The sequence below is a fragment of the Bos mutus genome, chromosome 20, assembly GCF_027580195.1.
Source record: "Bos mutus isolate GX-2022 chromosome 20, NWIPB_WYAK_1.1, whole genome shotgun sequence".
In the NCBI taxonomy this organism is placed as follows: domain Eukaryota; kingdom Metazoa; phylum Chordata; class Mammalia; order Artiodactyla; family Bovidae; genus Bos; species Bos mutus.
The window spans coordinates 18,997,671-19,017,112 of NC_091636.1; the positions used below are offsets into that span (position 1 = coordinate 18,997,671).

General features: G+C 39.1%; 1 long non-coding RNA gene across 2 annotated transcripts in view; it reads right to left on the bottom strand.

The window, feature by feature from the left end:
* Positions 1-4,814: 4,814 nt before the first annotated feature.
* Positions 4,815-19,442, bottom strand: part of LOC138984186 (uncharacterized) — a 509,093-nt gene continuing 494,465 nt past the window's right edge. For both annotated transcript variants that reach the window (XR_011461445.1, XR_011461446.1), the window contains exon 4: positions 4,815-5,038. This is a non-coding gene — a long non-coding RNA (uncharacterized lncRNA). The remainder of the gene's footprint in view (positions 5,039-19,442) is intronic.

Here is a 19,442-nt window from a genome sequence, read left to right on the forward strand (position 1 = left end):
AAATATTTCTGGAAGATCTTTGTAATACGAAGCCATATTTGACTAGGGTAATCCTTCCTTCTATGTTGGGGAGTAGACTTTTTTCCAAGTGTGACCATTATTTCAACTTCTTTCCATTTTCTTTTTTTTTTAAAAATAGGGCATAGTAATATAAATGTACACAGTGTACTTCTCTAGATTGGTAATGGCACACTAGTGATAAGAAAGTGTTTGTAATATTCTCCACCCACACGTGTTCCTGAGTATTCATCCACCCACAGGTGTGTCATCCTGTCACGAGGGGACAACTTACTCCTTGGCTCTCATTTGATTATAGCTGATGCAGCCATAAAACACAGCTAGAAAGATTTAGCGCTATCTCCTGTTACCTCCCTTTGCTTCTGCAATCTCCTACTTGTGTGCAGGAAGCATTCTAGGTGTGGCAAGCTAAACCCTCCTCAGAGTATCTGGGGGTCCATGGACCACCCAGGGAAAGTAAGCCAGTGCTGGGCTAACGGAAGTTCCTGATTCCTTCCAAGGATTCTGACCAGAGAACTATGTTGCAGTCAGCAAGGGTTGTTGTGAAACAAGGAGGAAGTAAGAAATGAAGAGGACCTCCAATCTCATTCCAAACATATTTGAATAACCCTTGAATGTAGGGCATGTCTGTGGACAGATGCCAAAAGCAAGACATAGACTTTTTTTCTCCCTCCATGTTTAAAAAATTTTTTTTGAATTTTTTATTTGGGTATAGCTGATTAACAATGTTGTGACAGTTTCAGATGAAAAGAAAAGGGACTCAGCTATACATATATATGTGTCCATTCTCCCACAAACTACCCCCCACTATCCAGGCTACCACATAATATTGAGCAGAGTTCCTTGTACTATACAACTGATCCTCGCTATTTATCCATTTAAAATATAGCAATGTGTACATGTACATCCCACACTCCCTAACTATCCATCCTCCCAACCTTCCCCCCAGCAACCACAATTTTGTTCTCTAAGTCTGTGAATCTCTGTTTTGTAAGTAAATTCATCTCTTTTTAGATTCCACATACAAGGGATGTCATATGATACTTCTCCTTCTCTAACAAGACACAGACTTCTTAACATAAATGTGATAAGTCCATAGTGATCATAACTTTCTGAACGAGGAACAAGTTCCTGGTTGACTCTTAAACCTGTTAGAACACTCACCTCTACCCCATGAGTTATTAATGGAGGATGGTTGAAGCCAGTTATAACAAGGAAACCAAAAATAATGAACAGAATTTTCTCTAATATTTTCCCAAAAAAGTATAGCAGTTGCTGCAGTGGCTATACAGTAAGTAGTTATAACATGTCAAAGACTAACCAAGAACAAATTATGTGGTTTTTTTGCAGGCCAATTGTTTCCTTAAGAAACCACATCATGGCTTTTGAAAGGGGTAGCACAAGTTTGTAGACCCACTACTGTGTGATACTTGACAGAGCAAGTGTCTGATGTGCTCATATATCAGAAAAAAAGAGCAAAGCTAAATAAAGGAATAAATCCAAAGGGGATGAAAATCTCCTTTTCTAGAAAAGGTTCACAATTGTCGATGCTTCAGTGTAGATTAACAGTGGGACCTGGGGACCTACTAACCTTTAATGATGAAGAATGGGGCTGTAGAAACCTAGCTAAAGTAGTCTAAATTTCCCATTAGCCCATTCTGATAGTAGTGAAGGAACCTGTAGTTCTTGGTTAACTGGCATGGCTACAGAATGTCATCCCTAATTTACCTTCTGCCTCCCTTTCAAAGTTGAGATATTCCAGAAAATTTGCTTCAAAAGATAACAGAATTCCTTTAGTACATCTTCAGGCTTTGTTTCTGGCCACTCTCATACATAGTTTCTCCTGGCTGCCTTCTGGTACTGACGAGTCACTTGTTTCATTTTTCTAAAAGACAAATTATTTCCTCCAAAATGTTGAATATGTTTGTAAATGGTAAGTACTGTTTTGCTTATACTTGAGTCTTAGATCTTTTATTAAAAAGGAAGCAAACTTTGAACCAACAAAAGTACTATCTTTGAGACAATTCTGAACCCCGAGTCCTTTGGCACTTGGAGGTTATTTGCATTTAGCAACAAATTCAAATTTAATTAAGTAAGCTTAGCTTTAACCTGAGATTTTTAATTATACACATTGCCCAACTACACAGAGACATATTAAATATACCACATTGTTTTCTTTTAAGGGCACATGATATAACACCAGCTTCGAGACAGAAGTCATGTTTAGCCAGCAAATTTTTTTAAATCAGTTAATTGAATACATCACAGGCTTAAATTAGTTCATTTTAATTTTAATTATAGCTATAATCCCTTCTTCCTCAAAGGTAGAGAAATCAAGCTAATGATTCTGAGATAAACCTGCTGTGCAGAAAAGAATTTACATTAGGCTAGTAACTGTTATCATTAGAAAAGCCTGTTGGAAAGATTGGCCCTTCGCTGGCATCTGGGAACTTGGATTTCAGGAGGGTTCCCACCATTCCCTAACTGGTAATATGGCTCAGTGCCTAAACTGGTTGCATAAAAAACATGGTTTACGCTGAACAACTGCTTTCCTTCTAGGAATCTGGAATTTACGCACATACTACGAAGAGGATGCCTCAGTGACCAACCCCCAGTAAAAACTGGGTACTGAGTCTATTTTTTGTTTGTTTTGTTTTTAAACTTTTTTTTTTTTTTTTTGTAGTAAGAACATTTAACATAAGATGTCCCCTCCTGACAGAATTTTAAGTGCACAATATGGTGTTGTCAACTGCAGCCACAACGCAGTATGACAGATCTTGGGAGCTTATTCATCTTGTAATTGAAATGACTATACCCGTTGATGGAGAAGGCGATGGCACCCCACTTTCAATCGTCCTGGAAAATCCCATGGAGGGAGGAGCCTGGTGGGCTGCAGTCCATGAGGTTGCGAAGAGTCGGACACGACTGAGTGACTTCACTTTCACTTTCATGCATTGGAGAAGGAAATGGCAACCCACTCCAGTGTTCTTGCCTGGAGAATCCCAGGGACGGGGGAGCCTGGTGGGCTGCTGTCTATGGGGTCGCACAGAGTTGGACACGACTGAAGTGACTTAGCAGCATACCTGTTGAATAGCAATTCCTCATTTCCCCTTCGCCCAGTCCCTGACAACCTCTGGTTGTACTCTGTTTCTGTGAGTTTGCCTCCTAGATATCTCATATAAGCACTGAGCCTTTAATAGCCTTCACTGATAGAAGGCTTCTCTGGTGAACACATGTCACATGTGTTGTCACAACTCATTACTAGAGGAATTAAGTACATCCTTCTGAATCCACTGGGAGATGGAACTCCTGAAAACTTGTTTTTGCTTTCCTCCAGCTGTTGCCCCACGTACCTTGCTCTTTGCTGATTTTTCTTTGTATTCTTTTGCTCTAATAAATCCCAGGCATGAATACAACTATTTACTCAATTCTTGGAGCTCTACTAGCAAATTACTGAACACAGGACTGGACTTAGTGACCTCTGACATACCTGGCAGGTGAATCCCACCCTCTACATGAGTGAAGCATGACTGATGCCAAACAGGGGAAATTCGATTTCTAAGACAGTATTTTTTAAAGAATGCTCAGATCAAGCTGCCCTATAAAATTCCTACCTGCTTTAATGGGTCTGATGGATAGGTATACAGTCTTCTTTATATACACAGTTCATCCAGAAAAATATATATATATCACATATGTATTTCCTCCTTCTTGCTTCAAGTTAAGAATGTGTTATCTTATTTATCTAGTAGTGATTTCCTCATACTTTTTTAATAACATAGGTGCTTTGAACTGGTCTGTACCAATTCAAACAGCTAAATTCAATATCTTAGATGATAGTTACTGCTGACATTTTTTCTGACCACCACTTTTCCAACAACTTTTAGGAAAACGCAAAAGGTCTCTTCTCTAGACATGCCTTGAACTTGGCAGACAATGAGGAAGAATCACATTTGGACCCAGCAAGTTGCTCTGTTTCTATAATCCTTATAAATACTAAAGTGTCTGTTCAAGTGTGGACCACTAGTTTCTTCCTCCTCTCAAAAGGCAGCTGGCCCAAAAAATCAAATAATGGATGTGCCCACAATTCTCACTTTCTTTGACAACATTTTACCTGGTAATTGCTATTAAAGAGTAAAAAACCCCACTGTAAACAGCAGAAAAAGAATAAAAACACAAATACCTAGTAAAGTAAGAAATGCAAATGCTACATTAGTAATCGGAGGCCTCACTCATTCTTCTATACATTTTAATGCAGAATAAAACTCCTTATGCTGGGAACTGAAACAGTATTCTGGTAAGCAAGACCTGAAAATATCAAAGGCCAAATTATTAGGCTCATGGCCAGTTGTGTACTTCCTTTGATTCTAATTATAGTACAATCTCTTCTTGATTCCAAATTCATTTTGCATCAGTGAACATTGCCTACTGTTCTCAGATATGTATGCCTACATGTTAATTTGTCCATTAGTTCTCATTTGTTAAGAAATTTTTCTATTTAACCACCTGTGACCAGTATTAATTTCCAAGCCCAATTTCCTTTCCCCAGATACTCATTTGCATTCATCAATACTTTTTCAAATACTCCATGTAAAATAATTTGACTAAAGTGTCTCCTCTTGTAGAGACTGCAATATTACCTGAGAAAAACTACCAGATTTTCTCTTGACTCTAGCAACTCCATTTCCCTTGGACTCAAATCAAGCAATGAGCCACAAAACTCAAGAGATACCAGATAACAATCATTGTTTAAAATAGAAAATGGGGCAATGTCACCCAAGGTCACTCACCCACTGGAGTCGGCAGAAGTGATAGCAATCAGGGGTAGAATCTTCAAGGGCAGGCTGGTTGGCCTCTGAAGGTTCTCTGATTCACTCTTCAAGTCTGCTTGTTCCAACTGTCTGAAGGCGAGAGGGGGAAGCTGGATGTTGCGGCAAGAAAGTCTCCTTACGAGATAGGGTTCCATTCCTTTCAAAGGGTCTTCCTCTTCATGACTGGAGTGCAGTGTTTCCTCAGAGGCCTAAGGCAAAAGTTCCAGAAAGCACAGTGATCCACAAAGGTCCCAGGATGTATCATTACACTTTTGGAGAAAGAAACTGAGGGAAATGTATACATGAAAAATGCTAACTAGAAAGCAATGAGATTAACAGAAAAATATTTGGTGAAAGACAGTTGTTAACCGACATTTCCAATAATAGAATTTATGAGCTTTGGCCATGAATTCTATGCAATCAAGGGTAAATCAAAACATCTTCTACCAATATGAAGTGAACTGTCCACCACACCCTCTTTGGTCTTTAGGAGGGCAAGGTAGTGTTTCAGGGGAGGGCTTTGGCGAGTGACTACATCCTCTGGCCAGGGAGCTTTGGAGGGTCTCTCTCTTGGACTGGCTGGCGTGTAGGAGAGCAGAATTTGGCTCCCTTGAATGTTTCTATTTGGCATATGTTGTTTGAAGCTGGGTATTTCCTGAACCATGGAAAGAAAGGGCTCTGGAAACCAAGCAGGAATTGCCCCTTGCTAAGACATGTTTCCCAGAGAAGGCAATGGCACCCCACTCCAGTACTCTTGCCTGGAAAATCCCACGGACGGAGGGGCCTGTTGGGCTGCAGTCCATGGGGTCACCAAGAGTCGGACACGACTAAGCGACTTCCCTTTCACTTTTCACTTTCATGCATTGGAGAAGGAACTGGCAACCCACTCTATTGTTCTTGCCTGGAGAATCCCAGGGATAGGGGAGCCTGGTGGGCTGCTGTCTATGGGGTTGCACAGAGTTGGACACGACTGAAGCAACTTAGCAGCAAGACATGTTTCCACTGGTAAGAATGACTCCCTGTCAGAAGCTGGAAGAGGATGAAAACCCACCCATTCCCCCCAACACCCCCCAAAATGGAAGTAATATTTACTCACAATTATTAAATGAGCTGATGCATGTAACGTGCATAGCTCATTATGTGTAATGTGATAAGCAATCATCAATGGCAATTTCCTTTCCTTCTGAGTTGTACAGGTGAAGAAACTAACCCAGAGAGGCAAAATACTTTTCTGCAAAATTACCCTGTTGGTTATAAGTTAAAAGTGCATTTACTTTGGAAAGTTCAGACCTGGCTTAGAATCTCTGTTGCACTTCTCACTACTATTGAGTTGGCCAAAAGGTTCATTTGGGTTTTTCCATAACATCTTACAGAAAAGCCAAATGAACCTTTAAGCCAACCCAACACTATCTTTCGGAGAAGGCAATGGCAACCCACTCCAGTACTCTTGCCTGGAAAATCCCACGGACGGAGGGGCCTGATGGGCTGCAGTCCATGGGGTTGCTAGGAGTCGGACATGACTGAGCGACTTCACTTTATTTTTTCACTTTCATGCACTGGAGAAGGACATGGCAACCCACTCCAGTGTTCTTGCCTGGAGAATCCCAGGGATGGGGGAGCCTGGTGGGCAGCCGTCTATGGGGTCGCACAGAGTCAGACACGACTGAAGTCATTTAGCAGCAGTAGCAGCAGCAACACTATCTTTGGGCAAATAACTTAAGCTCACTGAGATTGGTTCTCCATTTGAACACTGAGGAGGATAACAATATTTACTTCTGAGGATCACTGACTGGAGCAGAGATAGAAGGATATGATCATTAATATATGGCCTAGAGTTTACACTCAACAAAATAGCAGTTGTCATTATTATGCTATGCTACGCTATGCTAAGTCACTTAACTCATGTCCGACTCTGTGCGACCCCACAGACGGCAGCCCACCAGGCTCCCCCGTCCCTGGGATTCTTCAGGCAAGAACACTGGAGTGGGCTGCCATTTCCTTCTCCAATGCATGAAAGTGAAAAGTGAAAGTGAAGTCGCTCAGTTGTGTCCGACTTTTAGCGACCCCATGGATTGCAGCCTAACAGGCTCCTCCGTCCATGGGATTTTCCAAGCAAGAGTACTGGAGTGGGGTGCCATTGCCTTCTCCGCGTCATTATTATAATCTAGGCTAACTCCCCTTATCTTTTCATAGCAGTATGCTGCCTTTGATTCTTCATTCATCCATACTGTTTTCCAAACAGTAAATTTGTCTTGTTCTGACCTATATCCTTAAAAATATGAAAGGACATGCAATGGTGGATTCTATTTAGCCATGGGTTTTACTGTTTAATTTCAAGGATAAATACAACGAAAAAAGAAGTGACCTGGAAGGTAATGAAGACATCAAAGCTAAACATAAAGTTCATTTATTTCAAATCCTAGATATGAAGATCTAGATTCTGAGAATGAGTGCTTTGAGGAATCTACTTGCTTTGCAAAACAACAACAATAATAATGGCTTTAAAAAGCAGGAAGCCCTGCCACTTGAGTTAACATGCATGGATCTTGAGGGCATTATGCTAAGTGAAGTAAGTCAGACAGAGAAAAATAAGCCTTATATGACCTCACTCACACAGGTCATCTTAAAAAATCCCTAAACTCATCAGATCAGATTTGTGGTTACCATAAATAAGGGTGGGGGAGGGGAGATTGAATGAAAGTGGTCAAAAGATATAAGCTTCCAGTTATGAAATAAGTGTATCATACTTGGGATGTAATATATAGTGTGATGACTATGACCACACTATACTGTGATAACATTGCTGGATGATATATATGAGAGTTATTTTCAAAGAATTTTTTTTTTAATGTTGATCATTTTTTAAAGTCTTGATTGAACTTTTTACAATATTGTTTCTGTTTTATATGTTTTCGGTTTTTGGCCATGAGGCATGTGGGATCTAAGCTCTCTGACCAGGGATTGAACCCACACTCCCCGCTTTGGAAAGTGAATCATTGAGCCACCAGGGAAGTCCTGTATGCGAGTTATTAAGAAAATAAATCCTAGAAGTTCTCATCACATGGAAAAAAGCATTTTTTTTCCTTTTTCTTTTTGTATCTATATGAGATGATGAATGTTGAATAAAACTGTGGACATCATTTTATGATAGTTTTAAGTCAAATCGTTATGATGTACACCTTAAATTTATACATTGCTGTATGTCAATAATATTGCAATAAAATTGGAAAACAGTTTTAATAATAATGGCTATTATTTATTGAGTCCTTATCAAGGGCTTGGTTTATGTAGTGAGTGCTGTGTTTTGTATCTATCTCATATATCTATATATCTCATATACTATCTCATTTAATTGTCACTGAACTCCTATGGGTTAGGTTCCATTACTTTTCCCATTTCACACATTAAAAAAACAGAGACTTGTAACATAACATGCCATGGTCTCACAGCCACGTGGTTAGTTAGGTAGTCAGTGGTCCAGTTTCCCTGGGACTTACTGCTTTAAGGATTGTAAGTCCCATGTTCAGGGAAAGCCAGTCCCAAGAAAACTAGGATGACAGATTACCCTACAGGTCAATATCCAAACCCAAATCTATTTTAGTTAAATTTGAAACTAATAAAAACTACTCTGTACTATCTCTAAAAAGTGTGGTCCCCGGCAAGGACATAATTATAGAAAGGAATAGAACATATGCTCAGTTCAGTTCCATTGCTCAGTCGTGTACAAGTCTTTGCAACTCCCTGGACTGCAGCACAACAGACTTCCTTGTCCATCACCAACTCCCAGAGCTTGCTCAAACTCATGTTCATCAAGTTGGTGATGCCATCCAACCATCTCATCCTCTGTTGTCCCCTTCTCTACCTGCCTTTAATCTTTCCCAGCATCAGGGTCTTTTCCAATAGGTCAGTTCTTCCCATCAGGTGGCTAAAGTATTGGAGTTTCACCTTCAGCATCAGTCCGTCCAATGAATGTTCAGGACTGATTTTCTTTAGGATTGACTGGTTTGATCTCCTTGCACTCCAAGGGTCTCTCAAGAGTCTTCTTCAACTCCATTGTTTAAAAACATCAATTCTTTGGTGTTAAGCTTTCTCTATAGTCCAACTGTCACATTCATACATGACAACTGGAAAAACCACAGCTTTGACTAGATGGATATTTGTTGGCAAAGTAATGTCTCTGCTTTTTAATATGCTATCTAGGTTGGTCATAGCTTTTGTTCCAAGGAGCAAGCGTCTTTTAATTCCAAGGTCACAGTCACCATCTGCAGTAATTTTGGAGCCCCCCCCAAAAAAAAATAAAGTATCTCACTGTTTCCATTATTTCTCCATCTATTTGCCATGAATTGATGGGACTGGATGCCATGATCTTAGTCTTTTGAATGCTGTTTTAAGCCAACTGTTTCACTCTCCACTTTCATCAAGAGACCCTTTAGTTCTTCTTCTCTTCCTGCCATAAGGGTGGTATCATCTGCATATCTGAGGTTATTGATATTTCTCCTGGCAATCTTGATTCCAGCTTGTGCTTCATCCAGCCCAGCGTTTCTCATGATGTACTCTGCATAGAAGTTAAATAAGCAGGGTGACAATGTACAGCCTTGACGTACTCCTTTTCCTATTTGGAACCAGTCTGTTGTTCCATGTCCAGTTCTAACTGTTGCTTCCTGACCTGCATACAGATTTCTCAAGAGGCAGGTCAGGTGGTCTGGTATTCCCATCTCTTTCAGAATTTTCCACAGTTTGTGGTGATCCACACAGTCAAAGTCTTTGGCATAGTCAATAAAACAGAAATAGATGTTTTTATGGAATTCTCTTGCTTTATCTATGATCTGATGGATGTTGGCAATTTAATCTCTGGTTCCTCTGCCTTTTCTAAAACCAGCTTGATATCTAGAAGTTCACGGTTCACGTATTGCTGAAGCCTGGCTTGGAGAATTTTGAGCATTACTTTGCTAGCGTGTGAGATGAGTGCAATTGTGTGGTAGTTTGAGCATTCTTTGGCATTGCCTTTCTTTGGGATTGGAATGAAAACGGACCTTTTCCAGTGCTGTGGCCACTGCTGAGTTTTCCAAATTTGCTGGCACGTTGAGTGCAATACTTTCACAGCATCATCTTTTAGGATTTGAAATAGCTCAACTGGAATTCCATCACCTCCACTAGCTTTATTCATAGTGATGCTTCCTAAGGCCCACTTGACTTCACATTCCAGGATGTCTGACTTTACATGAGTGATCACACCATTGTGATTATCTGGGTCATGAAGATCTTTTTTGCATAATTCTTCTGTGTATTTTTGCCACCTCTTCTTAATATCTTCTGCTTCTGTTAGGTCCATACCATTTCTGTCCTTTATTGAGCCCATCTTTACATGAAATGTTCCCTTGGAATCTCTACTTTTTTTGAAGGGATCTCTAGTCTTTCCCATTCTGTTGTTTCCCTCTATTTCTTTGCATTGATCACTAAGGAAGGCTTTCTTATCTCTCCTAGCTATTCTTTGGAACTCTGCATTCAGATGAGTATATCCTTCCTTTTCTCCTTTGCTTTTTGCTTCTCTTCTTTTCACAGCTATTTGTAAGGCCTCTTCAGACAGCCATTTTGCTTTTTTTGCATTTATTTTTCTTGGAGATGGTCTTGATCCCTGTCTCCTGTACAATATCACAAACTTCTGTCCATAGTTCATCAGGCACTCCATCTATCAGGTCTAGTCCCTTAAATCTATTTCTCAGTTCCACTTTATAATCGTGAAGGATTTGATTTAGGTCATACCTGAATGGTCTAGTGGTTTTCTCTACTTTCTTCAATTTAAGTCTAAATTTGGCAATAGGGAGTTCATGATCTGAGCCACAGTCAGCTCCCGGTCTTTTTGCTGACTGTGTGGAGCTTCTCCACCTATGGTTGCAAAGAATATAATCAATCTGATTTAGGTGTTGACCATCTGGTGATGTCCATGTGTAGAGTCTTCTCTTGTGTTGTTGGAAGAGGTTGTTTACCACGACCAGTGCACTCTCTTGGCAAAACTCTATTAGCCTTTGCCCTGTTTCATTCTGTACTCCAAGGCCAAATTTGCCTGTTACTCCAGATATCTTTTGGTTTCCTACTTTTGCATTCCAGTCCCCTATATGAAAAGGGCATCTTTTTTGGGTGTTAGTTTTAGAAAGTCTTGTCGGTCTTCATAGAACTGTTCAACTTCAGCTTCTTTAGCATTACTGGTCTGGGCATAGACTTGGATTACTGTCTATGGGCCATACTCAGTAAAAGTTTAATCTAATTTTCTATTGATGGGCGGGGCTGTCTTCGCTCCCTGTTGTTTAACCTAAGACCAGCTGTGGAGGAGGTAATGGAGATAATGGGGACCTCCTTCAAAAGGTCCCATGCACCCACTGGTGCACTCAGTGCCCCGACCCTGCAGCAGGCCACCACTGACTCACGCCTCTGCTGGAGACTCCTGGACACTCACAAGCAAGTCTGGGTCAGTCTCTCGTGCAGTCTGCTCCTTTCTCCTGGGTCCTGGTATGCACAAGGTTTTGTTTGTGCCCTCCACGTGACAAAGAGTCTGTTTCCCCAGTTCTGTGTAAGTTCTGTAATCAAATCCCACTGGCCTCCAAAGCCAAATTCCCTGGGGGTTGTCAGTCTCTTTGCCAGACCCCAACGTTGGGAAATCTGTTATAGGTCCTAGAACTTTCTTACCAGTGTGAGAATTTATTCAGTATAATTGTTCTGCAGTTTGTGGGTTGTCTGCTCGGCAGCTCTATGGTGGGGTTAATGGCCACCTTCTCCAAGAGGACTTAAGCCACACGCTATGTGATCCAGGTCTGTTTCCCTGCCCCTGCGGCAGGCCACTGCTGACCCGTATCTCTGCAGGAGACACTGAAACACTCAAAGGCAGGTCTGGCTCAGTCTCTGTGGGGTTTCTGGGTCCTGGTGCACACAAGGTTTTGTTTGAGCCCTCCAAGTGTCTCTGGTATTCTACCATAATTTAATATGCCTCACATTTTCTTTAAAAAAAATGAACAGAACTGAAATCAAGACAGCCCTACATAAATACTGAAAATTAGTGAGAATCCTTGTTGATTAAGTCAGGAGACAGACACTCTAGGCCTGACTCTGTCACTAATTACTTATGTGGTGTTAAATCATTTAACCTTTTTGAGCTTTAGCTTCCTTAGACATACAATCAAGAGGTTGTACAAAATGAACCTTACAGCTACTTTCAGTTCTGAAATACACTGATTTTATAAAAGCTAGTGGCAAAAATCAATGTTCAGTGAGATGGAAAATATATAAAATAAAGAGAAAAGACAAGCACACATGTATCATTCTTAGCTTTTGGTTGAGAAAGTGAGCCTCTGGGTGTTTATAAAGTTCTGTGTGTTTGACTAAGGACAGAACTGAAAACTGCAGCCACACTCTGCGCTGCTAAGAGGTCATAGTGCGCCTCGCATATTTCTCAAGAGAAGTTCATGACTTAAGCATGTAGATACCCTTCTTTGGGATAAACATGGAAAAGAAGAACAAAAGATGAGTTGAACAGAGCTAAATGTTGTATGTAGCTGGCCAAATTTACTATCTTTTTTTAAAGATAGCATCACAACTGTAGGAATGTTTTCTATAATCCAAGTTGTGTGATAAAAGACTTAAGATTTATGACATTATCTACTTGGTAAAACTACCTCAAGAGATAACTACTTTTGAGACAAGAACCCCTGTTAAAAAGAAAGTGTAGCATTTTTATCTTGATAATAAAAATGATAAAGCTGTAGCTGTCTATATGCTAACATTTCTATTTAAAACCAGCGTAACAAGTAGCTTTTAAAAATTGCCAGATCAGTGTGTATCAATGATATTTAAAAAAATAAATAGAACTTTATCTGGTAGAAAGCAGGAGGTTAAATGGCCTTATTTTGGCAAGAAATATGAACATGATCACTAGGACAATATATATTTTATGTTATAACTGATGCTTAAGCTGAAGCTCCAATACTTTAGCCATCTGATGTAAAGAGCTGACACACTGGAAAAGACCCTGATGCTGGCAAAGATTCAAGGCTAAAGGAAAAGGAGGCAGCAGAGGGTGATATGGTTGGATGGTGTCACTGACTCAATGGATGTGAATTTGAGGAAACTCCAGGAGATAGTGAAGGATGGGGAACCTGGCATGCTGCAGTTCATGGGGTCACAGAGTCGGACACGGCTTAGTGACTGAACAAGAAAAATTGTAGGAAAATGACATTTTTTGCAAGAGGTTGAGGGAAAATATAGCATTTACAACATTTCTAAGTCATCATTTCTCAAAAAGTGATGCTTAAGTTTCCTGCATGAGAATCACAGAAGGTACTTCCTAAAATTCAGACTCCAAGGCCTGCTTCCAGACCAGCCTAATCAGGATCTCCATGATTAGGGCCTGGGAGTCTGAGTCTCCACTATGGTTCTTAGCAGTGTTAGTTGCTCAGTCATGTCCAACTTTTTGCAATCCCACAGGCTATAGCCCACCAGACTCCTCTGTCTATGGGATTCTCTAGGCAAGAATACTGGAGTGGATTGCCATTCCCTTCTCCAGAGGATCCTTCCAACCCAGGAATCAAACCCAGTCTCCTGCATTGCAAGCAGATTCTTTTATTGCCTCAGCTACAGGGAAGATCCAGTAATTATGGTTCTTATGTATACTTAAATATGGGAACTAATGGTTTTGACATTTTAGACATTTTCCAATAAGATTTCTTGGCAGATAATCAATAACAAAGATCTTCACTGAAGCTTATTTATGATAAAGAAGAACTAGATATAACCTAATTGTCCTACTGAGGGATTGACTTAATAAAATTTGATACATCATATTTTTAAATACTAGGAGACTGCTACTAAAATAATGCAGAAGAATATATGATTACATTCATGATATAACGAGTGCAAAAAACAAACAGTGTGGTCTCATTTTTATAAAACAAAAACAAACACTAACACATATTATACTAATGAAAAATTTTTAGATATATCCCAGTTTTTTAAAATGGCTTTCTCTGGGTGATGGTATTGGTGGTTATTTTCATACTTTGCTCATTGAAAGTGAAAGAAAGTGAAAGTGAAATGGCTTAGTTGTGTCCGACTCTTTGTGACCCATGGATTGTAGCCTACCACGCTCTTTCGTCCATCGGATTTTCCAGGCAAGAGTACTAGAATGGGTAGCCATTTTCTTCTCCAGGGGATCTTCCCGACCCAGGGATGGAACCTGGGTCTCCCGCATTGCAGGAAAACACTTTACCATCTGAGCCACCAGGGAAGCCCACTTTTGCACATTACTAGTTTCTATATCCCCTAGAAAAATGTACTGTTTTGAGTTGAAAAGTATAATAACAAAAAGGAAACTACATTGAATTTTCTACTGATGGGAAATTTTCTATTGATGGGACTCAAAATATCTCTTATTCAGCTTAAAGTTATACAATATCAAAAGAACAAACATATTTGAATGCGTTTAATGCAAACTTGTTAATTTGTAATAAAATGAAATTTTCTTTGGCAAGTAACAAATTTATTTGGAATACTTGACAGAAAAATAACTAAAGTAATTCTTTTCACTGTTAGGACAAGTACCTTTCTGAAAGACATATCTAAAGAAAGTAATTCCTCAATGATTAAGAGTTACAATGAATAAGTAAGTGCTAAAATTGTTGCTGTTGTTGGAATCATTATTATTGTTTTATTCAGTTTCTATGAAGGATATTTAATTAATCTCTTTGTTCTCCTCTTTTCCTCTCTCAAAGTAGATTGCAAACCACTTAACAGGACTTTTAGTTCAGGGACATACATATAACTGGTGATAAATAAATTGCTATGTTTTCCAATAATTAGTTTTTTTATTTGTTTCATTTATGTATATTCTATGTATGCATGAAATTTTCTATAAAGAAAATGTTTTAAAATATGTATATATTCATTGGTATTGCACGAGAGGACATTTCTCTCCGGGACTAGCTAGCACATTTCTAGACTCCCTTGCAGGTAGCTGGAAGTCCATCACTGATGTTATCTCATATGCAAAGGATTAGAGGCCAAAATGTGCCATTTTCACACCTGGCCCCTGAAAACTGTGAGTACAGTCTGTCATTGCTCTTCTCCTCTGGAACTCCTTATTGTATACTGAAGATGGTGAAAAAAAAGATAGGCGAAATCATGGTTTTTAGGTCACTGTTCAGAGGAGAGCTACTTGCCAATCAAGAACACTTAATTTGGGCTCCATGAGCCACAGATAATTTTCCACTATGGAAAGCCACTAAAATTTGTGTTCTCTTTGCTAGTGCTATATTCTATATCTATAATCACATCTCCACTGTTGAGTTAAGCTATCTTAATCATGACCTTATTCTCTTCTGGGTAATCCCTTAATTAAACATTTATTGAGTATCTACTACCTCGCAAATGTGTGTGGGGTGCTAGAAATACAGATGAATTAGACACTTCCTTTTCCTCAAGTACTCATTATTCATGTGGGGAGGAAGATAAATAGATCATCACCAATGTGTTGTAAGAACTGTAACCAGGGACTTAGGGCTCTTTAGGAGTCTGTTGGAGGGGTGTGAGGGAAAGAAGGTGCTAGGCAGAAGTGATATCAACTGAAAGAGAAAACTTCATAAATTAGTCATTTCTTTGTGGGTCCTGTCTACTTCTCCAATTGGTTCTGTTTTATCTCATTGCTGAATCCTCTATTAAGTGTCTCTTGAATCTAGACACTGTCCAAGATGTTATCCTCAACCATTTCAATTCTCACCCTACATTCTGCTGGTTTGAAATCTCGGGAGCTTCCCAGGTGAAATGTGAAACTGGCCCTTGTACATGAGGGCAAGGAGAGGCCAAAGAAAGAGGCACGCCACTCCAGATCAGTAGGTGACAGATTTAATAAGGAAGGGAGCTTACTCCGGGCACAAGGCAAGTAGATCTTAGCACCTGCTGCCAGAATCATAAAAGTTTATAGAGAGGCCTTAACAGAGTTCAGTTACGCATATTGTCCAGATGATCTCAATTACACATTGCTCTCTCAAGTCTGCATCCATGAAAATGGATCCTATTAGTGGAATGGTGGGCAGAATATTTCACTGACAGGGAATAGGGTGGTGGTGGCAGTTTAGTCACTATGTCGTGTCTGACTCTTGCAACCCCATGGACTGTAGCCTGATAGGCTCCTCTGTCCATGAGATTCTCCAGGCAAGAATACTGGAGTGGGTTGCCATTGCCTTCTCCAGTGGACAGGGTAAGGAGCTCCCAATTGCCTGGGTCCAGCTCATGCGGGCCAGCTGGTAATCGTGTTCTCTCAATGACCTCTTCCAACACAAACATATTGAAAACACTGTCCAAAACAATGAATACAAATACATTTTGCCTTTTATTTTGGAATCCAAGTCAGTCTACAAGTTGTAGTGAAACGATCCACTTATGTGTCATTCCCTTTGTTAGCTTGGACATGTCTGGAAGGACAGGAACATGCCATAATGATTTATTTTTTTCTTAACCTCTAGCACACAAGTACCTGGGACAAAACATATGCAAAACAAACCTTGCAGAAGCCCTAAATGAAGAAAATAGACAAACTTGACTTCATTTTCTCAACTGTAAGAAATCAGGATATGGAGAAATAATATTAGACATTGGTATTACTAGTAATGTTTTGTTTGTAACTACTAATATAAGGGCCTCCCTGGTGGCTCAGGTGGTAAAAAATCTGCCTGCAATGCAGGCCGACCCAGGTTAGATCCCTGGATGAAGCCATTCCCCTGGAGAAGGAAATGGCCACTCACTCTAGTATTCTTGCCTGGAGAATTCCATGGACAGAGAAGCCTGGTGGGTTACAGTCAGTTGATGGGATCACAAAGAGTCTTGGACTTGACTGAGTGACTAACACTTATTTACTAATATAAGTTAGGTTGAGGCTGGAGCCTATAACAAGGAATTTCTTTTAAAATTTCAGAACTTGAGCCACTCAGTTGCTTTACTCTATTCCCATGTTTAGAACTCCTTTTAAATATAGATTCATTATGATAGGCATTTTCACCTAATTTTTAAAATTAAGAATGAAAGATTTCAGGCATTCAGGTCTTCCAGAGCACCTAATCCATGCAGAGCACTGTGGAAGTTAGCATGTTAAATATCGCATGAGTTTTCAGACAGAATAAGCTGAAGATTGGTTTTTATAACTTCCAATGTTATATTCCTTGCCCCTGTCTAATTAGTTCCCCAGTTTACTCTGAAAAAGTAGTTTCCTGGTGTGTGAATTTGTAGTATAAACAAGGTGATTTTTGAAAACTGAAGCAACTCTTTAGGAACAAGGATGCAATTTAATAAGTTATATTGAAATGAAGATTCTATTCATAATCTAAAAGAATTATATACAACAGCAGACATATACATATCTATATATGTATATATAGCATGTCTCCTATACACACACACACACACACATATACACACACATAAATTTTGTTATACCTCCATGAATTGTTCACAATATACTAGAGCAATAATTGAAAATCTATCTTAAGATACTCCAGGCTTATGTCAAATATTTTCCTCTTACCTCATTACTCACAATATACATATTATCTTAAATATATATATTATCTCAAAATCCAATACTAAGGTTGCTCAAATATTCTTATAGAAAACTCATAGTCAAGGCAATAAAGATAAACATCTAAGGTGTTTTTATATTTAAAATGGCATTGTACTAAGCTAACACACCCATTTGTACACCAATATAGAAAAGGCACTCTTGCAAAAATGAATTCCATATGAAAATGAAAATTTCCACCCCAGGTGAACACAAAGATAGCAGATAGCTCTCACACATCCACAGAGCATAATCCAAATACAGGCTGCGGTTTCAAACTGATTAGAAGCGACAGAAATCACTGAAGTCTTTCTAAATCCATTTCCTATAATTCCATCATCAGAACATCTAAAAAGTTCCCTAAAAGTTCCTAAAATTTTTCATTCGGTAATATTCTATTATATATTCTCATCAAGAAGAAACTCTGTCTGAAACTCTAGGATTCACTTAACCTTCTGTAAATAGCATTGTATCCTTCCTGAGTGACCTTGAAAAATGAAGCAGATTTCATTTGGTTGGCAGACAAAAGAAAAAAAAAGTGAAGAATAACATGATTTCTATCAATTGTTTACTTTGCAATGATACACACAGTAATAGAAATACAACAATGTAAAAGAAACTAACATTGTTTTTCTGGCCCCTGAAAATGATGTCTCTCTAGAAAAACAGGTTAAATTGAAAAAAAAAAATTAACAAAAAAAATTAAAAGCCTAAAAAAATTCTCATATTCTTTGCCTGTTTTGAAAAATATCTCATATGAGTAATCAGGTGCAAAAATCACAAAATTAAGGGGAGCACAAAGATCTATTGTCTTCAAGTTATACTTAAATACCAACATTAATAAAAATACACTTACAAACATGAAAACAAAAAGTAAAACAATCACTTTTGATAAGGTGTAAATTTAAATAATAAAATAGGTCTGTAGAATAAAGTAAGAGAGACTGAGGTATAGGAGGAAAGGGGAGACAAAGTAATGGCAAGTTTTCTCTTCACATGGAAGGATCCAGCAGAGCTTTAACCCTTGGCTTTGTTCAAATAACTATTAAGAATTTCATTGATAAACCATCTATGGATCAAAAGAATGCTTATATAAATCTATACTCAATGTTATAGTCAATGGTGAAACATATCATGTATTCTTATTAAAATAAGGAATAATATAAGAATGCTCCCCAAATCATCTTGTATTTAGGCTCATTAATAATATTTATAATTATAATTTACAATATAGAACATTGGTGTATGTTGTATATAGGTAGGTATTTGATCCACATTAAAACAAAACAAAACAAAACTGCCTGAAGGACTGTTATTATTTCCATTTTGCAGATTGGGAAAATGAGGCTTAGAGAGGCTAGTTGCTATAGAAAAGTAAAAATAGAATTACCATATAACCCACCAGCCCCACTACTGGGCACGTACCCTGAGAAAACCATAATTGAAAAAGACACATGTACCCCGATGTTCACTGCAGCACTGTTTACCATAGCTAGGACATGGAAGCAACCTAGATGTCCATGGACAGAGGAAAGGATACAGAAACTGTGGCATATATATGTACACACAATGGAATCTTACTCAGCTTTAAAAAGAATGCATTTGCATCAGTCCTAATGAGCTGGATGAACCTAGAGCCTATTGTACAGGTAAAGTAAGTCAGAAAGAGAGAGACAAATATTACATATTAATGCATGTGTAAGGAATCTAGAAAGATGGTGCTGATGAACATATTTGCAGGGCAGCAGTGGAGATGCAGACATAGAGAACAAACTTGTGGACGCAGTGGGGGAGGGAGAGGGTGGGATGAATTGAGAGAGGAGCATGGAAACATATGCACTACCCTGTGTAAAACAGATCGCCAGTGAGAATTTGCTGGGTAACACAAGGAGCTCAACCTCGTGATCTGTGACAACCTAGAGGGGATGGGGTGGGAGATGGGAAGAAGGTTCAAGAAAGGGTGGACATATGCCAAACTGTGGCTGATTCATGTTGATGCATGGCAGAAACAAGCACAA